The sequence below is a fragment of the Equus caballus genome, chromosome 8, assembly GCF_041296265.1.
Source record: "Equus caballus isolate H_3958 breed thoroughbred chromosome 8, TB-T2T, whole genome shotgun sequence".
NCBI lineage: Eukaryota > Metazoa > Chordata > Mammalia > Perissodactyla > Equidae > Equus > Equus caballus.
This window is the reverse complement of record NC_091691.1, coordinates 100788828-100812024: the sequence shown is the minus strand read 5'-3', so window position 1 is coordinate 100812024 and position 23197 is coordinate 100788828.

Here is a 23197-nt window from a genome sequence, read left to right as displayed (position 1 = left end):
GTCTTTGGGAACCTAGAGGTGGAGGGACCATTCCAACTGGGTGTGTCTAGGAACCTTCTTGGAACCTTTAAAGATGAGAGAGTCAGCCTGTATGTAGGGAACGAGGAAGGATGTTATAGGCAGAGGAGAGGTCTCAGACGGAGGCCCAGAGGCCAGGAGGAGGATGGCACACGTCAGGAAGTAGAGCCCCAGTGCCAGCCAGGAGGGACCCAGGGCTGGAGGAAGGCCCCGAGGGCGGAGCCTGGAGGCCTCAGGCCCCAAAGGCAGGGTCTCCATCTGTGCTGCAGAGGCCAGCTCTCCTGCCTGCACTCAATGCACTTGCAGCCACATTTCTTTGCCGGTTGAGAGAAAACCCAGAAGAAACCGCAGCTCCTTCTTATCAAAAAGACAAGCTCAAGTCAGTCCCAAGTGCTTCTTCACAGCATGTGGCTGTTACGAGTTTCTTGTGGCCACCCGGGCATCATCTGAAGTCCAGGATGATGGGAGCCTGCCTGAGTCAGACAGGGCTGGGAGCGAGGACCACCAGATGCAGAGACAGCAGATGTGCTGCCACACTGTATCCTTTTCTGGAAGAAGAGAGGAGACGGCTCACAGGGGAGAGCAGGGCTGCACAGCGGGGGTGTGAATGGGACCCCAGTGCCCCATTGGAGCCCGTGCACTGGCAGGGGGAGAGGAACCAGTAGGTGAGGCCTCAGTAAGACCAGCTGCTTCGTGTGTGCAAGAAGGAATGTTCACTAAACTCTGTGAAAGTGCTCTCCTTTCAGCTCCTAGAGAGACGGCCCACGGCAGATGGCCTGCGATGGTAGCAGTCGGCTTCAGCAAGCAAGTTCCCTGTTGGCCAAAGCACAGAGCCTTGCTCACTGCTCATCAGAGGCTGCAAAGCAAGTTCTAAGTCAACGGAAAACAAGAGCTTCAGATGAGGAGTGAGTGGAGCCCAGAGGTGAGGCAGGCACAGTTAGCATCAGGAAGCACGAGAACTGCAGACGATGAGGAGAGAATCGGGATGCAGCCCGATCACAGCGGAGGAAACCCACAAGGACCCTGAAGTCAACAAGGCGGGGACGTGAGTCTGCTCATCGGCGTCTCTTGCAAAGTGTGCTGAATGGCGGTAACGCCGGGCCTTTGTTTGGAGTGGAGGCCGGCAGGAAGAGAAAATAAATGTCTCTTTTCTCTGTTCTTCTCTGGCTTTCCGTATTTATCACCGTCTGTTTGGGGATTTATTTCAGGGTTTGTCATATTCTCTCTCCAGACCATTCTCAGGACTAAATGGTCAAGTGTGGGGTGCTGTCTTCATGCCCAGGGCCTCACGGCCACAGTACCTCGACAGCCTGGTGTGGAGTGAGCACCCAGCCAGGGCTGTGGAATTTAATGGACACATGCTTGTAGGATTCCGTTCTCTCTTCCAGATGCCTCTTTCTGTGGATTTCATCATCACATCAGATGGAATAAGATTTTGCATGATGGGGCTCTGGCCTTGGCGCGAGCTGCTGTCTGACCACAGGTCTTCGGTTTCTCTCTCCCTAACATTGAAGGTACAACGGCCCTTCCTTTGACCGACGCCCGGGCCCGTGTCAGGATGCTCAGTACTGGTGCCCAGGATTTCCACTCCCAGCTGCATTTGTGGCAGGCGATGCTTCCCGGCAGACACCAGCTGGAACCTGGGACAGAGGTGAGACGTCTGGGAAACTGCGTGTTTTCCTCTTTGGGGCCACTTTCCTGAGGGAAAAGAGCACCTAGTCCATAGGAGGTTTTCCTCCTTCTGCTGCATCTTAGGGCACAGCACCCCGGTGTGGCACGTGGGGCTCTGAGCACGTGAGGCGACACACGGGAGGTCTGTCTGCAGAACTTCACACGAGGAGGAAACGAGGCTCTTGATGTGAGCACTCGGCCAGAAGACAAGACGCCTAGCGAGACGCTGGGCTCTGCTGAGACATGCCAGCCTCGTCCAATTGCTGGGTTCCAGGGTCACGCCTCCTCGTTGGCAGGTGGTTCTCCACCTTGGCTGACCTTCAGAATCACCTTGAGAATGTCTAAAGGGATGCTGGGATGCCATCCCCACACTGCTGGAGAGAGAATCTCTGGGCTTTTCCAGTGTGAGATTAGAGGGTTTGGCTACCTGGAGCCCGGTGAGGAGGGTAGTGAAGACGGCTCTAAGGATGAGGATGAGACAGCGGTGGGCTTCCCTGACCCGTGGGGCCTCTCCCATGGGAATGGAGGATCCTCTGGGAAACCGAAGTCCCCAGTGAGAGATGAGATCACATGTCATCCTTAGGTCCTAATGAGGAGACTTCCTATCTCATAATCTCTGCTAGACCTCTAAGCTCCTCTGGAGCCGCCGTGCGCTCCCTGTCAGAGCCCCTCCAAACGGGAGGTGTTCTGACACTGCAGGCGGCTCAGCTAACACTGGGAGACCACGCTCCGCCTCTCCAGACCTGATCCTTTCCCTTACAACCTTCCGGCTGGGCTGCAACCTTGGTATTTGCCTCCTGTAACCACTGTAGTGAAATACCACAAATGCGGCGGCTTCAAACAGCGCAGGGTGTTGTCCTACAGTCCAGAAGGCCGCGAGTCTCCTTCGGTTTCCCTGGGCTGAACTCCAGGTGCCCCGGGGCTTGCTTCCTCCGAGGCTCTGGGGGATAATGGGCTTTGCGGTGTCTTCAGCTCTGGCGGTGGCTGGCAACCCCTGATGGCGCTCGGATCACTACATCTGTGCTCCAGGGGTGGGGGGGTTAAGGGGGACTCTTCCCTCTTCTGTCTGTCTAACTTCCCTCTGCCTCTCCCACAAGGGTACATCCAAGGGCGTAGAACCCACCAGGTAATCCAAGATGACCTCCCCTTCTGAAGACTCTTAGCTTCTTCAAATCCACAAAGACCTCTTTTCCATAGAAGGTCATGTTTACAGGTCCAGGATGAGGACCTGATGCTCTGGGTGCTGCTGTTCAGCTGAGCGTTCTCCTCATCCATCTCCCACTCCATCCTGAGCCCTTTTCTTCGGGTGGAAGTTCATGACATTGCCCATCTGTCTGGACCTCAGTGGGTCACTCACTCTCACCAGTGACCCCTGACCCAGAGCTCATCACTGGTCAGAAAAACATGCACAAACCCCTTTTATTCCCCCAAATTGACTTGATATGCCACATGTGGGCCTCAACAGGCTTGTTAATGAATTCAGGTGAGCTCCTCAGCTGCAATCTAATGCTAGGATAGCAGCCATTAAGATCTGCCCTTATTAGTTTTGGGGACTTGAATGGATTTCTGAAACTTTCTGCCTTTTAAAGTCTTCACCTGTAGGGTCAGTATGATTATAGACCCTTCCCTCTGAGGGTTACATAAGGTCAAGCATTTGAATTCCTTAACATCATACCTGGAGCCCAGTAAATGCTTCATATGTATTAGCCATAGCTTTGGTGCGTTATTTTAGCTTCCATGGATCTCTAGAGTGAAACTCACAATGACAAAGATTCTTCTCCAGAAAAATAATAGCCTGGACTCCTAAATGTAAATTCGATCTCGCGATACTTTCTTAAGGCCCTCCATGTATATAAAAGATCTGAATTTCTTGGCAGTCAAAGATTTTGGGGGTTTCCTTAGGCAAAAGGACAATCTGTGACAGAGGGAAGCAGAGTCATATGGTCTTTCCATCCTTACGCAAGTCCTAACCCAATGGAGGGTGACCACGTCAGTGCTTTGCCGCCTGCTGTCCATGCACACACGGCCCTGGGTTTGTCTGTATTTCGCTGAGCTCTAACTCGCAGCCGTCTTGTTTGTCCAGGTGCAGGTGATTCTGGAGATTCATCTCATCTTGTGAGAAGATGGATGGGCCCTTCACAGAGTTAAGATGTAGGAGGGAGCAGCTGCAGAGTGAGCAATGCAGGAGTGGCCCCCGTGGGCCCAGGGCCAGTTGGACTCCCGGGGAGATGTAAGCTGTGAGAAGAGGGGGCTCTGCCTGACTCCACGGCACGCAGGGCAGGACCAGGGTGGGCGTAGCGGTCGGCTAACAGATTTGCATCAAGAAACCATTTGGGTGGTGGTGCTGGTCTTTTATCAGACGGCCTATTGTTCCATTTTATTGAGGCAAAAGCAAAGATGTTATAAAAAGACGGCAAAGATGCCTTACTGTGCTCCCTGCAGGGTCAGCAGCCCTTGTGGAGGCCTGTGGGGCAGCCAGGCCATGGATGTGCAGCCCCTCAGGGGACGGGCCCATGGCAGGCATGGATGGGAGCCCACGCGGCTGCGCTCTGGGACAGGCCCTGTTCTTCTGAGAGGCACCACCCCCTCACCGTGGGTGGGCCATGGCCACTCCTGCCCTCTCGGCCACGTGGGCTGATGCGTCTGGGCCTGGTTTGGTGCAGAGCATGGGGGATGGAGGCTGGGCTCCCTCTGTGCTGGGTCATGAAAATGTGAAAATGGAATCCTGTTCTCCAGGCTGCACCCATTCCCTCTACCCGAGGAGAGAGCGTTCTGTACAATTAAATTACACGCTGTTATGTCAGATTGGAAGCGGCTCCATCTCACTGGGGTGCTTTAAAGGAACCAGTTGATATGGAGACATATGGGGCTGGAGGTAGCACTGTATAGTCTGGTAATTAAAATTATAATCATTTGGAATATCTGCCAAAGGTCTAAATCTAAGTTCGCCCAAGAGGCAACGAGTCGACGCCCTTTTTACGACAGCCCCCCAGCACCCATGAATGCTGTGGCATTTAAACCTCTGACAGCTTGTCTATACGAAACCCCACTTGTGAGGGATTTATAATTCAACCATAAAAATCCACTCTAAGCTTAAGGTTGGAATGCGAGAACTCGGCTCAGGAGTGAATTAATTAATGAATTTGTCCTTTCTTTCATCAATTTGACTGACACCTTCAAACATACCCCCTTGAGATGTGATCTCAACAGATCTCATAAAACAAGAAAGTTTAGGCTTGGCCGATGCCTCCAATGGGGAGTGCTCATAGAAATTACCAACCTCGCAGGAAAGCATGTTAATGGAAATCAGACCCCTCCAGGACCCTACGAGAAACGGGATGGTGTAGTCGAGTGAGCAGGAATATTAGGAGTTGAGAGACCTGAGTGTGAGTCCCAGGCTGCTCCCCTTGTACCTGCAGTGTCTTGTGTTTAATGCAGTTCAGAGGAAGCCCTGCTGGGCCCCTTCTCCACCATCAAGTAGGAGCTTCTGCTGTCTCTGGAGTAGAGCTGCCCCCACCCCACCCGCCTTTCCTGCTCCTGCCTTGGAGGGCCGCACTCCATCAGCAGGCGAGTTAGGGAAAAGCGAGCTGTGCCTGTGGCCCAAACTCATGGGCTCTCCAGATGCCTCTCCGCCTCGGCTCGCCTGGGGCTGACTGTCTAGACCCTATTCACCCCAGCAGGGTCCTGAGTAAATAACCGTTTGTCTGTGAGTCCAAGATGCATTTTCAATCCAGCTTGGCACTGACGGTGTTGAGAATCTGGAGGGCAGAAGAGCGGGTGGTCAGATGTCCGCAAATGTTCCACCGGTGGAGCGGGGTGGGCGGCTGCCCTGCCTGGCTGACACGGCTGGGGCAGGAACCAAAACGGCCCTTGTGTCATACGGGAGTGTTTCTGCCATTGTAACATACTCTGTGAAAAGTAGTTGTCAGTGTGAAGAAATTTGGATCAACGCGAGTGAACAGTTCATGAGAATAAGGTAGTTGGAGTTTTCAAGGTGTGGGCTCTAAAACGTCCCCAAGGCATTCACGTGGCTCAGCTGGAGGCAGGTGTGGGAGGAGGGGCCAGCACCTAGCGTGCCCTTAGACTTTGTTCTCAAAATTCCCTAGCAGACTTTCTCGATGTGGTGGACTGCCTGATCATCTCATGGGGAAAACTATCGCAGGTTCCTCCCACCTGGGACAGGAGGTGAGGCCTCAGAAAGGGAACGTGCTGGCCTTGGACCTGGCGGCGTCTTCACAACAGGGTGACCTTTTGAACTCTCATGGCTCCTTGTCACTGGCTGCACCTCCGTGAGAAGAGTGAATGGGTGGGTGCCGCGGTGGCACAGCATGTAGCTTGCACACTGCCCTCCTTGCTGATCAATTATAATAGTAAGCGAGACACAGGTGCACAATGAAAGGAGCAGGAACAGTGCTTTAGATCAGGAGAGATGAAGGAAGTGTGTAAAGCAGGAGGGAGAGACAAGCTAGGCCTGGGCACCATGCGGGATGGCGGCGTGGGTCCCACGATTGAGTTGGAGTTCAAGGGCCTGCTCGCGTTGTCACACTGAAAACGGACTGATCCTAGTGCTAAGGTGAGCCAGGGCGTCTTGTCAGGGACTCCTTGAAAAGACTGAACTATATAAAAAGACAGAAAGGCACACAGGCTATTAAAATGGGGATCGCACACCCTGCAGAGTCATTGAGCCGGCCTCTCTGAATGTGAGGTCTCCATTGTGAAATAGCTTATGGTTTTCCGCGAGGGTCCAGGATTAGATAAAAATACTGTCAATTGTTCCAGGAAGGCTTCTGGCATTCACTAACGGGGTTTGCTGGGTAGCATGGAGTGATACTGTCCTGAGGAGCTGCCAGCACCACGGTGGGGCTGATCGAGGCCCGGACAGCGGAGCGAGGGGTCTGGTCTGCAATGCTCTCTAGAAGGTGCAGAGAGGTGGGAAAGGCCAACTCCTGGGCAGTGATGTGCCAGTCCCTCTGTCCACCTTGCTGCACAGACTTGGGAAGAGCAGAGAACGAAGAAAGGGTCTGGGGTGTGACGATCCATCACAGGCAGGCGCCCAGAAGCGCGGCTCTCTGACTTCTCACTGACTTGAGTTGCTTGATTTTTCATTTCACCTGGACCTATCGACCTCACATTAAATCGCGGCCTGTCCAGACTGCTTTCATGGTCCACTTATTTCCCGATCAGGATTGTCCATGGCTCACTTGGGGTCCTGGCCACTCACAGTCTACTGAGACCTGACTGACCAAGCCCCACACTGTGTCCTGACATCGGAGGAGAGACGACGTCGACCACGTTCCCCATCTCCTGGAGTAAAGTTGGCTCAGATTGGACAGGTTCCCTTTCCCACTGCCAAGGGTCTGCAGAGGCGAGGATGCCCTCCAGTGATGAGATTTGCCTGGAAATCCTTGGAAGGCTGTGGAAGAAATGCTGTCACCTTGTGACCAATCACTGCACCGGCACTGCTGTCTGCTGATTGCAGACAACAAATCCAGTAGCCCCATCTGAAAAGAGCAACCTAAAAACCCACTGGGAGAGAGATGAGCGGTCTGAGACCTGGGTCTCCCGCGCAGCGTCTATCAGGCCAGCAGCCCGGGCTGGAGATGGTGTTCTTGTAACTTCTCTGTAAGTGAAAATATCCACTCTGTTCTCTAATGAAATCTACCTTCACTTAGGGCACACCAAGAGATAATTGCTTTTACATTTTGTGTTTGAATAACTAAAAACACTCAAAACCCAAACCAGACCAAACCAAACAAAAATGAAAACCAAGCAAACAACCAAATAAACAAAAATATTAAAAAGAAATTCCAGCAGCCAAGAAACCACTCCTTAAAAACCCCAAGTTCATTAGTAGTCGTGGTGACCAGTGTGACCCTACTTTGCCCACATTCTCTGTTATTCTTTATTTTTCTTTGTCTCACGGGTGGGGTGTGGGTTGTTGGCAGTTTTTTTCTTTCACAGACAGAGCAATACATGGGAGCCAGTGTGCAATCCTGAGCTGAATGGAAGTTCACCTCCTGACTCAGTCTTACTGAGATACTGGAAACTCCATAGCTAAGAAGGAAATGCAGGTACCACTTACCGGACATGCAAGGTTGGAGTTGACTGACAGTCACCAACGGCTCTCTGGCCCAGAAGTTGCCATTCATTGTGCTTAGAAAGAAACCTTTCCCACAAACTGAGTGATTCAGCTTGAAGAAGAACACATATGAAATAAGGAATGAGCATATTCATAAAAATGTCTCCAAAAGGCATTAGAAACGATGTCTAAGAGGGAAACCCCAATGCAGTGCCTGGAAATGGTGGGAGGGAGGCCAGGAGATGGGTGAGGATTGGGTCCAGTGAGCGTGAACACCTGGGGAGGGTTCCGCGGGCCCTTGTGGGGGGTGATGGCGCCTCTCCTGTCTTTGCACAGATTCCTTTGTTGTGGTTCGTGCTCATGTGGGTTTACGCAGCAACTATATGGATCTGTTCTTGGAAATAAATTGGTTGATGATGCTGTGTTAATTCAAATAAGCTGATTTACATCTATATCTAGTAGAGATCAACAAGGAAACCTGTACATTTCCTATATCAACCAAGGAAGCCTTTGATAATCACTGAGTATGTTCCAGCTTGTTCAGTTGTGTCTTGTTTTGTCTCAGTCTGTATCAACCTTTCCTATCCAATTGTTTTGGGCTGAACTGAGGCTGCCCCAGGTTCATATGCTGAAGTTCTAACACCCAGTACTTCAGAATGTGGCTTATTTGGGAACAGGATCATTGCAGGTGTAGTTATTAAAGATGAGGTCACACTGGAGCAGGGTGGACACTAATCCCATATGACTGGTGTATTTGTAGAGAGGGGGATTTGGGCACAGAGACAGACATGCACACAGGGAGGACATCATGTGAAGATGAAGACAGAGATCAGGGTGATGCTTCTAGAAGCTGCGGAGCGCTGAAGATTGCCGGCAACCACCGGAAAGCAGGGGAGAGTCATGGAGCAGCGCCTTCCCTCACAGCCTCAAAAGGAGCCTACCTGATCTTGGACTTCCACCCTCCAGAGCTGTGAGACGATAGATTTCTGTTTTATTTTTTAAGCCACTCAATTTGTGGTACTTTGTTATGGAAGACCCAGCAAATGAATACACCAACAATGCAAATATAAATATCTTCCCCTGTTTCTCTTCTAACCCAGTCACTGAACAGAGAAGATGAATGCCATCACTATGCTCAGAACATATCTCTGCTTTGTAAATCTCTCAGTTGTTTTTCATTCAGAGTGTGGATTGGTCCCCAGCATCCTCACGAGAACGGGGCAGACCTGTGCTGTGCTCTCCATGCTGCATGCTTCAGATGCTCATGGCCCCTTGGTGAGCAGATCAGCCAATTGCGTTTCTTTCAACACTGTTGGTCATGTTTTCACCAGGTGACTTGTCACTCTAATCCTAAATAATTAGAATAAAAATCAGATCCTGAGGGCCCCCATGGCCAAGTGGTTAAGTTCACGTGCTCTGCTTCGGCACCCCAGGTTTTTGCCAGTTCGGATTCTGGGCATGGACCTAGCACCACTCGTCCAGCCATGCTGAGGCGGTGTCCCACATAGCACAACCAAAAGGACCTACAACTAGAATATACAACCATGTACTGGGGGGCTTTGGGGAGAAGAAGAAGGAGGAAAAAAAACGAAGAACATTGGCAACAGATGTTAGCTCAGGTGCCAATCTTAAAAAAAAAAAAATCAGATCGTGAGTCAAGACTGTGATTCCTATGCTCGCTAGTGACAGAGACTGTCCAACAGAGGTCCCTGCAGTGGCTACTGATATCCAACCTCATCAGAACAACCTTGTGGGGTGAGATCCCGAAACACAAAGAGGGGAATATAGTCAGTGATGGAAAAGAATCCAGTGACTCAAGAAGACACAAGCAGAAGCCAGGAGATAAGAGAAATCGTGAGTCAACAGCCTCATGAGGTAGAGAAGGAAGTGACAGACTGACAGAGAGAAACAACAAGTAAAAGATTTATTGTTGGAGATAATGTAAACCATTAAAGAAAAACTAAAATGGAGGCCACAGTTTGGATATAACCCTAGACCAAACCCTCGGTTATGTAACTCAAACCTAGAGTGCCCTGATTGCCCCAAAATGCTGACTCTGACCTTGAACAAAACGTAAGCTTTCTCCGTGTCAGTGTGGCCTTGGAGCTCCCAGCCAACCAGCTGTGAACAGCACGCTTACCCAGGCGACCACCCTACAAACTGCCAGTTTGCAGTAGCCCGTCGCAGCCAGAGACCACGTGGCCTCTCACTCCTGCTTTATAACAGCAGTGAGCCGAGAGCCGAGCTCTCACCACTTCCGGTTTGAGGTCTCCCTGTTTGCAGTTTGTTTCTTGCTCAGAAAAATACTCATATCAAGCAAAGCTCTCTGAATTTTCTTTAGGCAAAACCTTAACTCAGGCAATTGCCTTGCCATTGAGCTTTTTTCAAGCCAAGTTCCCTCTGAACTCAGCAGGAGAGTTTTTCTCTCAGTATGAAATTATACTTGTTCACGTTGGCAGATCAAAAATACCCCCAGGGACTGTACTTCCGTGGAGAGAACTCATTCTTCCTCTGGTACATTTTCAGCTGCAACTTGGGCGCTCATTCTGGGATGCCTTTTATCCATCTGCTTGGGCTGTCCATGGAATGAAGCAGCCCGGCGTTCCGCTCAAGGCCGGTGGTCTCTGGGTTGAGGAGTAACCCATCCACCCCATCCACGCGATCCTTGAGGACGAGTCCCCTTCCGTCCTGAGGCGCCTGCTGTGGGGCCCAGAGCTCTCTCCCGCCAGACCAGCAGACGGGAATCAAATGGAGGCTGACCTGGGAGGATTCATGAGCCTGGCGTGGACCGTCCATGAAGGCTGCCCTGGTGTTCCACATCCACATGACCTTCAAGGGAGGCTGGGAACTGCCGTCGGGCACTCACCCAGGGGTTGTGGAGCCTTGGGGAACAGCTGAGACTTTGTCTGTAAATCCCCATAATGTGCTGCAAGACGGGGGTCCTGGGACATGTGGCATCCCACAACATAATACAGAAATGGGGAGCAAGACTGTGATCAACTGTTGCAGCAATAGGCAGAGCAAATTTGAGTTCAAAGTTTAGTAAGCATTCTCTAAATCAGGACTAAGAAAAATACTGTAATCCTTTTACTCAATTCTAGGCACCAGGATTTAGGAAGTATGTGGGCAGGTTGGTATCTTGCTCATTCACTTCTCTGTTCTGGCACAGTGATGGTACACAGTGATATTTAATAAGTATCTTTTACACCAGTGACCAGAAACTGCAAGCAAAGAAGAAGGTAAGAAAAGTGAAATGTTTGCTCATGTTATTTGATAAAATTGTCCTGATGTTATGAAATGCTGATTTTCTTTTTTTTTCCTTTCCTTTTCCTAAATAATTAAAGTTCTGTAGGGATCTGTTTTACTAGCCAGGAGAAAGGTGCAAAAATTTCAGGCCAGAGATAGCAAACCACAGTCATATTAAAAGAAAGTAGATAGCGAGTAAAGATTGTGTCACAGCACTTGATAAAATTGGTAACAACTTTCAGACAAATCCTAAAAAAAAGGAAACTCAAATAAGAGAGCTTCAGATAAAGAATAGACAAGACATAGTCAATAATTATATTTTCCCAATGTCACAACAGATAAAAATCTCATCTTTAAAATTGTTTTAAAGTAATTTCTTGTAGCCTACAATCTTTCATCTAAGCAGTGATAAGTCCAGACAGCACACAGGATAGGTGTGTAGCAATAGTCCGTTTTTCATAATTTATATTTTAGTTTTACATTTTCAAAGAGTAACTTTTGCATCATTCTTTAGCATCAGGATGATCCCTAATATTTTTTCATGATATTTCATACATTTCTAGATTATGTTGAAAACTTTGTATAACAACTATTACAAATCTTCATATTTGGGAAAGTTGTTTTTTGTTTGAAAGTCAAATTGCAAGTATGTTTGATGATAGAATGATATTATCATGCAGGGTTATGGCTATCCTGAGAAGTGACTTCTAATCTTTTTTGTTCAGAGAATGTTACCAGACCCGTCAAAATGTTCCCAGGGGAGCAGTGCTCCCTCATCTCAGGAGATACACTGCAAAACAAAAGGAAACACTCAAATTATCCATTTATTTATTTACTGTTTTGCATTCATTCAACAAGTATGTACTAAGTACTTCTTCTGGGTCAGACAAGTGGGTGAACAGAAGGCTCACAGAGGAGGCAAAATGTGGGCTTAGCCTGAAAAGAGAGGTGAGAGATCAGAGAAGAGGAGGGGTCTGGAAAAAAGCAACACATGTGAGAACCTCAAAGTGTACCCAGGAAAACCCAAGTGCACAGTTTACCACATAGGGCACCAACTGAGTGTTCAGCAAAGATGTGACAAGAGATGAGGTTAGAGAAAGGGGGAGTTCAATGTATGGGTGGCTTTTTTGATGTACAAAGGAATGCATTCCCATCTGTTTCAGGAAGGAGATAGGGAGGAATTTGAAGCAGGAATTTGAATCCAGGGAAGGCAAGGCTAGAAGGAGGAAAATAATTGTAGGACCATTGTCTTAGTCCCCAAGGAAGTGATGATAAGAAGGCAGTGATAATGTGTTGGACTGGGGAGACTGGATTTCAAAGCAACATAAAGGGATGGATTGAAGCACCAAGATTCCATGAATGTGGGGATAAGGGAGGTGGTACAGAAAGGGAAATACAGGATGACTGCATAGCTTTGGCTTTGGTGACTGGATAGAAAATGTTGGTGACATTAATTGGGATAAAGATAATGGGTAGACAAGTAGATCAGAGAAGGAGTGGAATGCAGAAGAGAGAACATAATCAGTAGAGTTTTAAACACATTAATTTTGAGAGTTCTGTAGACTTCTGAATAAAAGTAGTAGTTCACATTATGATCATTCACACTATAATCACTCACACTATGATAGATTACACTGACACATCACACTATGCAGTTCACATTATAATAGTTTACATTATAATAGTTTACACTATGATAGACCGCAAGAGAATAGTTCACGTTGTGAAAGATCACACTATAATAGTTCACACCATGATAGTTTACTCTGTGATAGCTCACCCTATGACCGATCAGACTAGGATGGTTCATACTAGGACAGATCACACTATAATAGTTCACACTCTGAGAGTTTACACCATGATAGTCCAAACTATGATAGTTCGCACTGTGATAGATTATACCATGATAGATCACACTATGGTAATTAACTCTATAAAAGAACACACTAGAGTGGATCACAGTAGGAGAGATCACACTAAAATAGTCCACACCATGATAGTTCACACTGTGATTGTAGATCACACTGTGATAGATCACTATGGAATTTCATGCTATAAACTTTCACCCTAGGATGGGTCACATTATGATAGATCATATTATGATAGATCACACTATGGTAGTTCACCCTATGATAAACCACACTATGGTAGATCGCACTATAATAGATTATGCCATGATAGATAATGCTATGACAGTAGTGTCATGATAGATCACACTATGATGGTTCCCTATAGGGTAGTTACATTAGGATTGTTCACACTATATAGATCACACTATGATGGTTCACACTATATTGGATCAGACTATGATAGATCACACTATGATGGTTCACTCTGGGATAGTTCACACTATGTTGGACCACACTAGGGTAGTCCACACTAGGATAATTCACACTATAATAGCTCACACTAGGATAGATCACACTGCAATGGTTACTATAGGGTAGTTCACATTATGATGAGTCACGTTATGATAGTTCACATTAGGACAGCTCATACTAGAAGGGTTCACACCATGATAGATCACATTAAGGTAGATCACACTGTAGAAGTTCACACTATCATACTTCACTCTAGGATAGTTCATGCTATGGTGGATCACAAAATTGGAATTCATATTATGATAGCTCACACTAGGAGAGTTCACACTATGATAGATCACACTGGGATAGATCGCATTGTAGCAGTTCATACTATGATACTGCACTCTAAGATAGTTCACTCTATGATGGATCACACTATGATAATTCACACTATGATATTGCACTCCAGGATAATTCACACTATGATGGATCACACTATGGTAATTCATATATGATAGTTCACACTATGATAGCTTACTCTAGGGCAGTTCACACTAGGATAGATCACACTATAGTAGTTCACACTATGATATTGCTCTCCAGGATAGTTCATACTATGATGGATCACACTATGATAATTCACATATGATAGTTCACACTATATGGGGCACCTATAATGCTCGAGGCACTAAGCTGAGATTCCGACATATATCATGCTCAAAATGATTCTTCGAGGGAGGTGTCACTATACTTATATAAAGAGGAGAAAAATGGCATCTCAGAGGGGTCAGGTGACTGGCTTAGGTCTCATAACTAAACATCAGATGTGGGAATTGGAGTCGAGGGTCTGATGCCTTCAGGCCCTGTCCCTGTCCTCTCTTCTGCTGTGCATCAGTGGAACGTTGGTGAAGAGGAGCAAGTGAGGCCCAGGATGTGTGAAGAGGGAAGGATGACTGAGAGGGAGCACGTCAGGAGTCACAGCCAGTCTACAGATGAAAGCTCGTAATCCCGTCAAATTAATCCAGGGCCTTTGTCCTGCTGGGATGCTGGAACACAGTTTTAGTAACTGTGAACCAGCGTGCCTTTCCACCAGAGTTATTCTGAGTCCTGGGCTGGTGTCCACAGTGAAGCAGGAAACACAGTGGGAACTTGGGTGTCAGCAGTGCCGTCGATGTCTGCAGTGCACACTTCTCTCTCCCACAGACAGGTTCCACCTGGGCTGTGATGACTGGTTTGTGGACGGCTCTGCTGAGCTGCCTTCATTCCTGAAAATGAGATATGTTAGTCCTGGTTCCCTATCAATGACGTGTGCACATCTCATGGGTTCAGGAGGCTCCTCTGCTGCTGGGGCTGGGGAAGCAGGCCTGGCTTTGCCTGCCTTGGCTGGGCTGCCTTTTCTCCTGTCAGATCTTCTCAACCCCTCCCTGGCTACCTAGGAAAGGAGGCAGAGCCCTCCTTTGCCGTCCTGTCCCATGTGCCCCATAAAGCTTCTATCCCTCCCTCCCCCAAGCTACCGTCAGGCCAGACTTTTGAGGATGAAGAATAATTTTCCCTCTGCTTTCTTTTGTGCATCTTTAGGTAAAGGAATTAATGCCAACTAGACTCATTTTCCAAAGGTGGAAAAAAGTCAAATTACAAGGAAAACTCTGGTTGACATTTTACAATGTTTTCCTACCACAAATGTTAGCTAAATCCAGAGGTGGGCGAGGTCCTCCATGGAGAATGTGACCTGAGATTAAAAGAGAGGCTGGTCATGACTTTGTAGAGATGGATATTTAAGGGGAAGTAGAGGAAGCAGGACCTGGAAAAAAGACAAACCAGTCAGAAAAGTTGGAAGAGAACAAGAAGAGTGGGTGTTCGAGGAATCCAAAGGAAGAGAGTGTTTCCAGAAGGAGAGAGCACTGATGTGTCGTCACATGTGTATTACAAGTGCACTGAAATGATCTGAGAGATATATATATATATACACACACACACATATATATATATATACATACATATATATATATATATATATACACACACAAAAGTGTATATATATATGTATGCACACTTTTTTTTTGCTTGGGAAGATTTGCCCTGAGCTAACATACACTGCCAATCCTCCTCTTTTTGTATGTGAGCCTCTGCCACAGCATGGCCACTGACAGACAAGTGGTCTAGGTCTGCATCCAGGAACTGAACCCAGGACACAGCAGAGGAGGGTGCTGAACTTAACCACTAGGCCACTGGGGCTGGCCCTGATCTTTTCTTAAACAGCAGATAGAGTAGGCTGTTCCACATCATGGAGCAGAGCTGGGAGCCAGGAGATTCGGGTTGCAGCCGTGTGAAACCTTCCCTTCACATGCACGGTTTCCTCACCTAGACAACGCTAGAGTTCAGTTTCTCAACCTCGGCACTATCGACACTTGGACTGCTGTGGGGGCTGCCCTCTGCAACACAGGGTGCGTAGCAGCATCCAGGCCTCACCCACAGATACCAGAAGCACACTCCCTTAGTAAGGCAACTAAATTTGCCTCGAGACCTTGCCCAGAGTGGACAGATTCCACACCCTCTTCTGCAGACCCTCAGAGTCGGCCCAGTCTTCCCATCTCCTCTGCTGTGCACAGCAGCAGTGAAGGACTCACCTACTCCATTTCATTGGCTCCTTCAACATTTTATGCCTTGTGCCTCTGAGGCACATGGAAGTGTGATGTTTGAGAACAAGATCAGAACAAAACACGCCGATGTAGAAAGAGAGAGTGAGTTCTGGTAACTATAGGCTCCACTTGCCAAAAGCGACTTAGCCCAAATAGGAGAGGCTGCAACATTGTATTCAGCCACCACCAGGATGTCCTTCCAAGGGGCCGTCTAGACATCGTTAATGGATAGTGGCCAAGAGCTCCTCCCTCTCACACTCCACAGGCACACGGCCAGCTCCCCTCAGCCTGCCCACCTCATCTGAAAGTCCTGATGTTCTCTCCTCGTTCTGGTTTTGCATTAACCCCACAATTCTGAAGACCTACAATTAGCTCGGTCTTTGATGACACTGGTAATTTTTTTTGCCGTTGATGGAAAATATTAACATGAACATGAATACCCACGCAAGCACTGGCTCCTCTTTCTCTGGTGCTCCTATGGTCAGTCCCGTGTAAAGGTTTGGTCCTCTTGTCTTCTCTTCAAGACCCATTTCCTTCCTTGCTATGTGACATGTGACACGTGGCATAGCCTCAAGTGTAACTGAGGCCAGTGTAACTCACCCTATTGTCATGGCACGCACAGTCCTGCACACGTTCTCAAGGGCAACTTTATTAATGCCAATGGCTTCAGCCCACATCTTCGTGCTGACACCCCAAAATCTAACACCCAGTAGAATGAAAGATCTGTGGAAAGAATGAGTTAATATTGATGAATATGAGGTATTCTTGCCTAAAATATTTACGGATGCTGTTTTGGGCTGAATTATGTCCTCCTCCCCTCAAATTCATATGCTCAAGTCCTAACCCCCAGTCCCGCAGGATGTGACTACATTTGGAGACAGAGCCTTTATGGAGGTAAGATAAAATGAGGTCACAGGGTGGCCCCAATCCAATATGACTGTGTCCTTTTAGGAAGAGGAGATTTGCACACAGACACACACAGAGGGATGACCGTGTGAGGACACAGGGAGAAGAGGGTCATCTACAAGCCAACGCGAGAGGCCTCGGGGGAAACCAGCCTTGCGGCCACCTGGATCTCAGACTTCTGGCCTCCAGAATACGAGGTGATGAATTTCTGTTGTTTAAGCTGCCTGGTCTGTAGCGCTTTGTTACTGCAGTCCCAGCAAACTGGAACAGACACAGACAGATAAAACGGGTAAAAAGGTCTTCCTAATTCTTGAGACCTTCTCATCATTGTGCGAGGGGGACGTCCTCTGAACATCTGTGTATTTTGAAGGATTACAAGTCAGCCATCCACACCCTTCCTTGCTCTAGAGCTCATCAGGCTTTAGGGTCGCGCTCAACTCTGAGGCTGCTCAGTGTTCTGTCGAGTGTGTGTGCAGCCTGAAACAGGCTCTCAGACATGACAGAAGGAGCTGGTCGCTTGTAGGCTCTGTGGCCATCTACACGGCTCCCAGGCCGCTCCCTTACTGTTTCCACAGGGCGCAGCAAGTGGAATGCCACACTGCCTTCTCCTTCCTGCATGCTGTTTCTGTTGATTGCACCAAATTTCTGACGTGCTTCAAGGGTGTCGTTTGTAACAGAGCCCCAGACGCAGCTCCTCTCTGAGGGAGGCCTCGTCCTCTGGGCACCTGCTCCCGGTCCCCCGTCCACCCTTCTCCAGCCGAGAGCTCTGCACACCCTCCGTCTCTTACTCCTTGGAGTTGCTGTTTCTTCCCTGCGCTGCGCCAAGTTCTGTGCCACAGGATGCGTGAAAGAGGAGGGGCCTGATGCCGGTTCAGATGAGGACCGTGCCTCGGGGCTTTCTCACAATTCATGGATGGAGGCCACCTCATCGTCTGGCCTGGCACCTACAAGGCCACTCCGGCCAGGCCTGTGCTGTCTCCTTCCCTCTTCCTTGAGACACAGGAGGAATCTCGTGCGCTGGGCACTGGGCAGGCGGGGGTGGGGCCACGACCAGGCCTCTTGGAGGCCTCACGGGCCATCTCTCCAAGTGGACCGCATGATCCTCCTCTCCTCACCCAGAGCACCATCCGACTTCCATGCCCACACTTTTCTCATAAAAATGCAAATGTTGAATTGTCGTCTGCTCCAGTGAGTTCAGCTGCCTTCCAAGCACCCTCTCACTTTGGAGGCAAATGAAAATGCCCACCCACCTTCTCTCAATTCTACTAGTACATTCTATTAAACTCTTTTTCCGAATTATTTCATAGAAAAGCAAAGATAACTGTTTCTACAAATATATTTCTCTTATGGTTAATTATGAGTGAAACATATTAATGAAATGGAACATTTAAAAAATAGAACTATTTTAGAAAATAAGGAACTGTTTACATAAATCCCTTTTAAGGATTTAAAAAAGAAATATAGCATGATGTGGCTATCGTTCTGACATATTTGGTAAATATTTGCAATCTCTCTCTCCACGTAGGTTTCTAACCAGTGCAAGTTTGTCAGGGAAAAGAAGTAGAATACATGTTTAGGGACTCCTCCCCCGCCCTCCCCATAGTCCATTAGTCTAAGAAATTGTCTGAAAAGCAGCATGTCATTATTTTAGAGTTAAACAGTTAAACGTTTTTATACAGGAACATCAAAACCATATATGCTTCAAACACCAAACCTTTTTTTAATGGCTTTCAGATAAAACAATTTATTTATGCAATTAACAACAACATGCAATTTCTAATAATTAGCAGATAATAGTTATCTGCAAAGTACTTTATAAAATTGCCTTTGAACTGCATTCGTTCTGTGGGGAATCACTGAAAATTGGACTATAAAATTACCAGAAAATGTACTGCATTAACAAGAATTTTCTGTATTCGGTTTCCCTTCAAATTTATGGGCTTGAATATTTGTAAACATTTGGTTTCATAGACGGAAACCCCGTCACCTCACCTCTCTAACAGGGGTGAAAACACACTTTAGCACATTTGGTTGCTATCCGACTTCTATTTTCTTTATTTTGACTTGCTTCCTCCTCTTCTCCCACCTACCCCCGTAACAAAGACATTACTTTGTTATTATTTCTTCTTTGAGAATTAAAAAAAAAATCCCTAAGATGCCATTTTTATTGGTGTACATCAGTTCTTTCTAATTCCCTCTTATAAACAATATTATACACTCAGCAATTGTAGAACATTTCTGTTAAACTGAACTGTCTTTGAAGAAAGAAGAACAAAAACCATTAAAGAAATATGTCGAAGGAACACCCAGAGGACACGGAAAGTGAAAATGGTGTTTTCTGCCCTTTCCTTGTTCTTTAAAGAAATTCCCATTGAGTCACCCACAGACGGTTCAGATTCCTTCTGCAGTGTTGGGAAAGTCATCTTCTCATCTTGTTTCCAACAGAACAGTACGTGCTCATGTGCTGCCACAACTCAATTCAAAACGCAAATCCAGGTTCATTTCTGCTAAGACGAGAAGACAAACACGAGAAGCCCTCGCCGTGGCTGTGGCCTGGCCAGCCGAGGCCCCCGAGGGCAGAGTGTGGCCTCCCCGCCTGCGTCCTGTGCCCTGCTGACCCTTCGGATTGGTGTGGGTTCGAAGTCGGGATGGGAGCCTGGCGCTGAGCCTGGGGGTGCAGCGCTCTCCACTGAGGCAAACTGCCGGCTTAGCGGGAGGATGCCCGAGCTACGGGTGGGGGAGTGGGGGGCGATGGCGGGGGATGTGGAGCCCTTAAAGACCTCTCAGTCTGGATGAGAAGCGCAGATCTCTTCTCAGAGCTCAGGAAGTCTCCCTGGGAGGAGGGAAGGCCCCCCTCTGAGAGCCGGGTCACCCTGCAGGTTGGCACCCTTGGAAGGCAGGCCGGTTAAACCTCCCCCTGTGAACTGTCTAAGCTGCAAATGCTGCTCTGGAGGAGGCAGGAGATGACCCAAAACAGCTCGCTCATCTCACGCCACAAACAGTGACCCGGAGACCGAAGACAGGAAGTGTAAGTCAGCAGGTGCCTTCATGGAGCATCGGCAGCATTTGCTGAGAGATTTGGAGCCAGGCTCACCATGGGGATACTGACTGAACACCCGAGGGACGGAGGGCCCCAGGTCACAGGCCTGGCCCCTTCCCCTCCCATGTGGTGTGCTGGCCACGCTGTCCCCTCTGCAGGTCCCTGTCCCACGTGGCTTCTGATGAGGTTCTACGGATGGTCCCACAGGCGGGAGACTGGCAGGCAGGCTGGGTAACATCAGGGATGACCCTCCAGGTTCCTGCTGGCCTGGTGGCCTGGGCTGGCTGTTCCCTTGACCAACCCTTGTGTGGCCCTGTGCCAAAATCCACATCCACCTGGAATCTCAGAATCTGACTGTATTTGGAAATAAGGTCTTTGCAATGTAATTAGTTAGGATGAGGTCAGACTGGACTGTGGTCCCCGTCCAATGACTGGTGTCCGTGTGGAGTCAGAGACACAGGGGGAGAAGCCATGTGAAGACACGGACAGAGACTGGAGAGATGTGACTACAGACCAAGGAACGCCGGGGCCTGCCACCAACACCAAGGGGCTGGAAGAGGTGGGAAGGGTCCTCCCCTGGAGCCTCAGAGGGAGCATGGCCCTATTGGCACCCCATCCTGCACTTCTGGCCTCCGACTGTGAGAGACTAGGTCTCTTGTTTAACCCCTCCGGTTGGTGGTGCTTGTTACTGTGGCCCCAGGGCATGCTCGTACCTTTCTTCACAGCGTTTTCCTTCTGACTCCAGGTCTATTCCCAACTCCTTCTGCTCGCCCACCTGCCCCACGGACTGGGGGGGATAATGCAGCCGGTCCTCGGAGCTCCAGGCTTCTCATTATTTTGTGGCTTCTCTGCATTGAGCGTCCTAACTCCGAGGCTGCTGTCTGCTTCCTATGGGGCCCCGACTGAGAGAATTTGAGTTTGTCGTTGACCCTCTCTGTCCGTGCCTTTTCTTCTGATGCTTCTCCAAAACACTCTAACTACCAATGTTATTTTCATTGTTCTGATTTTTCTTACCGCTCACAAGCTGTCTGAGTTCCTCTAATGCCTCTTGAATACACCCACCCTGTCACACACCCACTGCCGTTACCCCAGCTCAGGCTGCACGATGTTCCACGTGGGCTGTTGCAACGTCTCTGCCTTCAGAACATCTTCATGTCAGCTGGTCCTGCATCCAGGCATCTAATTAATCATAAAGCAGCTGATCTTCCTGATGAGAAACTTCCGCGTGGCTATGGCCTGTCACAGTGGTCAGCTGGGCTTGCTTACTGAGACTGTTCGAGGATTTTAGAAACCCAGGCAGCCCAGCGTTTCCCTGGCATCCACAGCCAGAGCGCCCTGGGCAGGAGCTGGTCTGTCTGTAAGTGCTGGCCTGTGGGCTGCAGAGCAGGCCCCTAGCTAATATTCAAGGGCTGCACAGTCTGGACCCACTGCTTTTTAAACTTCACTTTCTCTCACTCTCCCCAGTGAACTCCCTCTGCAAGCCCCGTGCGGGGGCCTGACCCATAGTGTCCGACTCTGGGGTCACTGCCTTCCCTCAGGTCACTGCCACTGCTGTCAGTCTTCCCGACGGGCCCCTTCCACCTGGTGTGCCTCCTCACCAATATGCTGCTCTCCCAACCAAGCGTGAGGCTGTCTGAGTCAAGGATCCTCACTCCTGGGCATCTCTGTATCTCCAGAGCTTATGGAGCCGATGCTGGCAGCATGGCGTTGATGCTGTACGTGCCAGTGAGCACCAGAACCACTCTGCCTGGAAGTGGTGCACCCAGGGGCCTGCGCATGGAGCAGAAAAAGCACATAGACACCTTGATAGTCACAAAACTGTCCTGGCCTGTCCACCCAGATCCCCCAGGAGCCCCTGGATTCCTGAGACCAGATTCTGGCCTTCCTGCAAAGGCGGGGAGTGTGGCCCAGGTGGCGCCAGTCACAGACCTCAGGCCTTGGTGCAGGGCTTGCTCCAAGGATGAGACCATGGTTTCCTGGGGCCCCGGAGAGAGCAGCCCGGGGGGTTCTTTGCTGATTTCAGAACATGCTCAGGGCCCGCTTGCCATGCTGCCACTGTGCCCGATGTCTCTCATCACGCACGGGTGAGGCACACAGTCTGGGTTTTGCTAAGGACACAATATTTAAAGCATGTGTGTGTGTATGATAATTTACTTAGCATTTTTAGCTTTATCAGTAATTAATAGAATTGACAACCCAGGACTGAACCTCCAAGGGAGCAGAAATGAATTAGTGACGGAAAGAGGTCACTATTAAGAACCATGAACTTTCAACCCGTCCGCTGTCCTGCTGTATGGCCTGGCTCTGTGACAGTCCTCCCACTGGCTTCCCTCTGGGAGGCCCAGCCCTTCTCCCTGATCAATGCTTGTATGCAAATGGGGTGGGGATTTCCCTGCCTCAGTTTACCTTGCTAAGAATGGGTGGGCAGTAGGGCCTTGGGCTGAACTATTTTGAACACTGCCCTCAATATATGTGGCAGCAGGCCACAGACTTGGGGTAATCACATTTCAGGCAGAGGGAAGAAAAAGTGGAAGAAAGTGCATGCTGAGGTGTGCTGGGAGTCTGCAGGCAAGCTTAAAGATCCCCAGGATTCTTGGATAGAAATCTCAATACCCTTTTCTCTCCCGAGCCCCAAAAATAAATTCCTGAATTGGAAGTGATAAGAAAAGCAGCAGGTGCCAGCCTGGTGGTGCAGGGGTTAAGTGCACACATTCCGCTTTGGCGGCCCCGGGTTGGCTGGTTTGGATCCCGGGTGCGGACATGGCACTGCTTGGCAAAAGCCATGCTGTGGTAGGCATCCCACGTATAAAGTAGAGGCAGATGGGCACGGATGTTAGCTCAGGACCAGTCTTCCTCAGCAAAAAGAAGAGGATTGGTGGTAGATGTTAGCTCAGAGGTAATCTTCCTCAAAAAAAAAAAAAGAAAGAAAAAAAAAGAAAAGCAGCAGAGTGAATTTAAAATGCCTTGAAAGAGAGTTTAACCCACACTTTTTGTAAATTTTCTAAAATTCTTTACACTTGTGAAATACTCAAACTAGAAGTCTATAATTTTGCATAAAATGCAAGATACCGTTTAGCAGTTTCAGTAAAAGTCAAAATGCTGTATATTTTGTAAGTTCTTAACAGCCAGGAGCTTTGGTGAATAGATCATTTGTCAGACTGGTCAGTCAGCAAAAGTTCTTCTGCCAACTGGCTTTCCGAGATGGGTTTGGACCTACGAATTGGTTTATCAATGGGTTGTTATTCACCAAATTGATTTAAGACAAATTAATCTTTGATGAATTGACCCAAAGTTG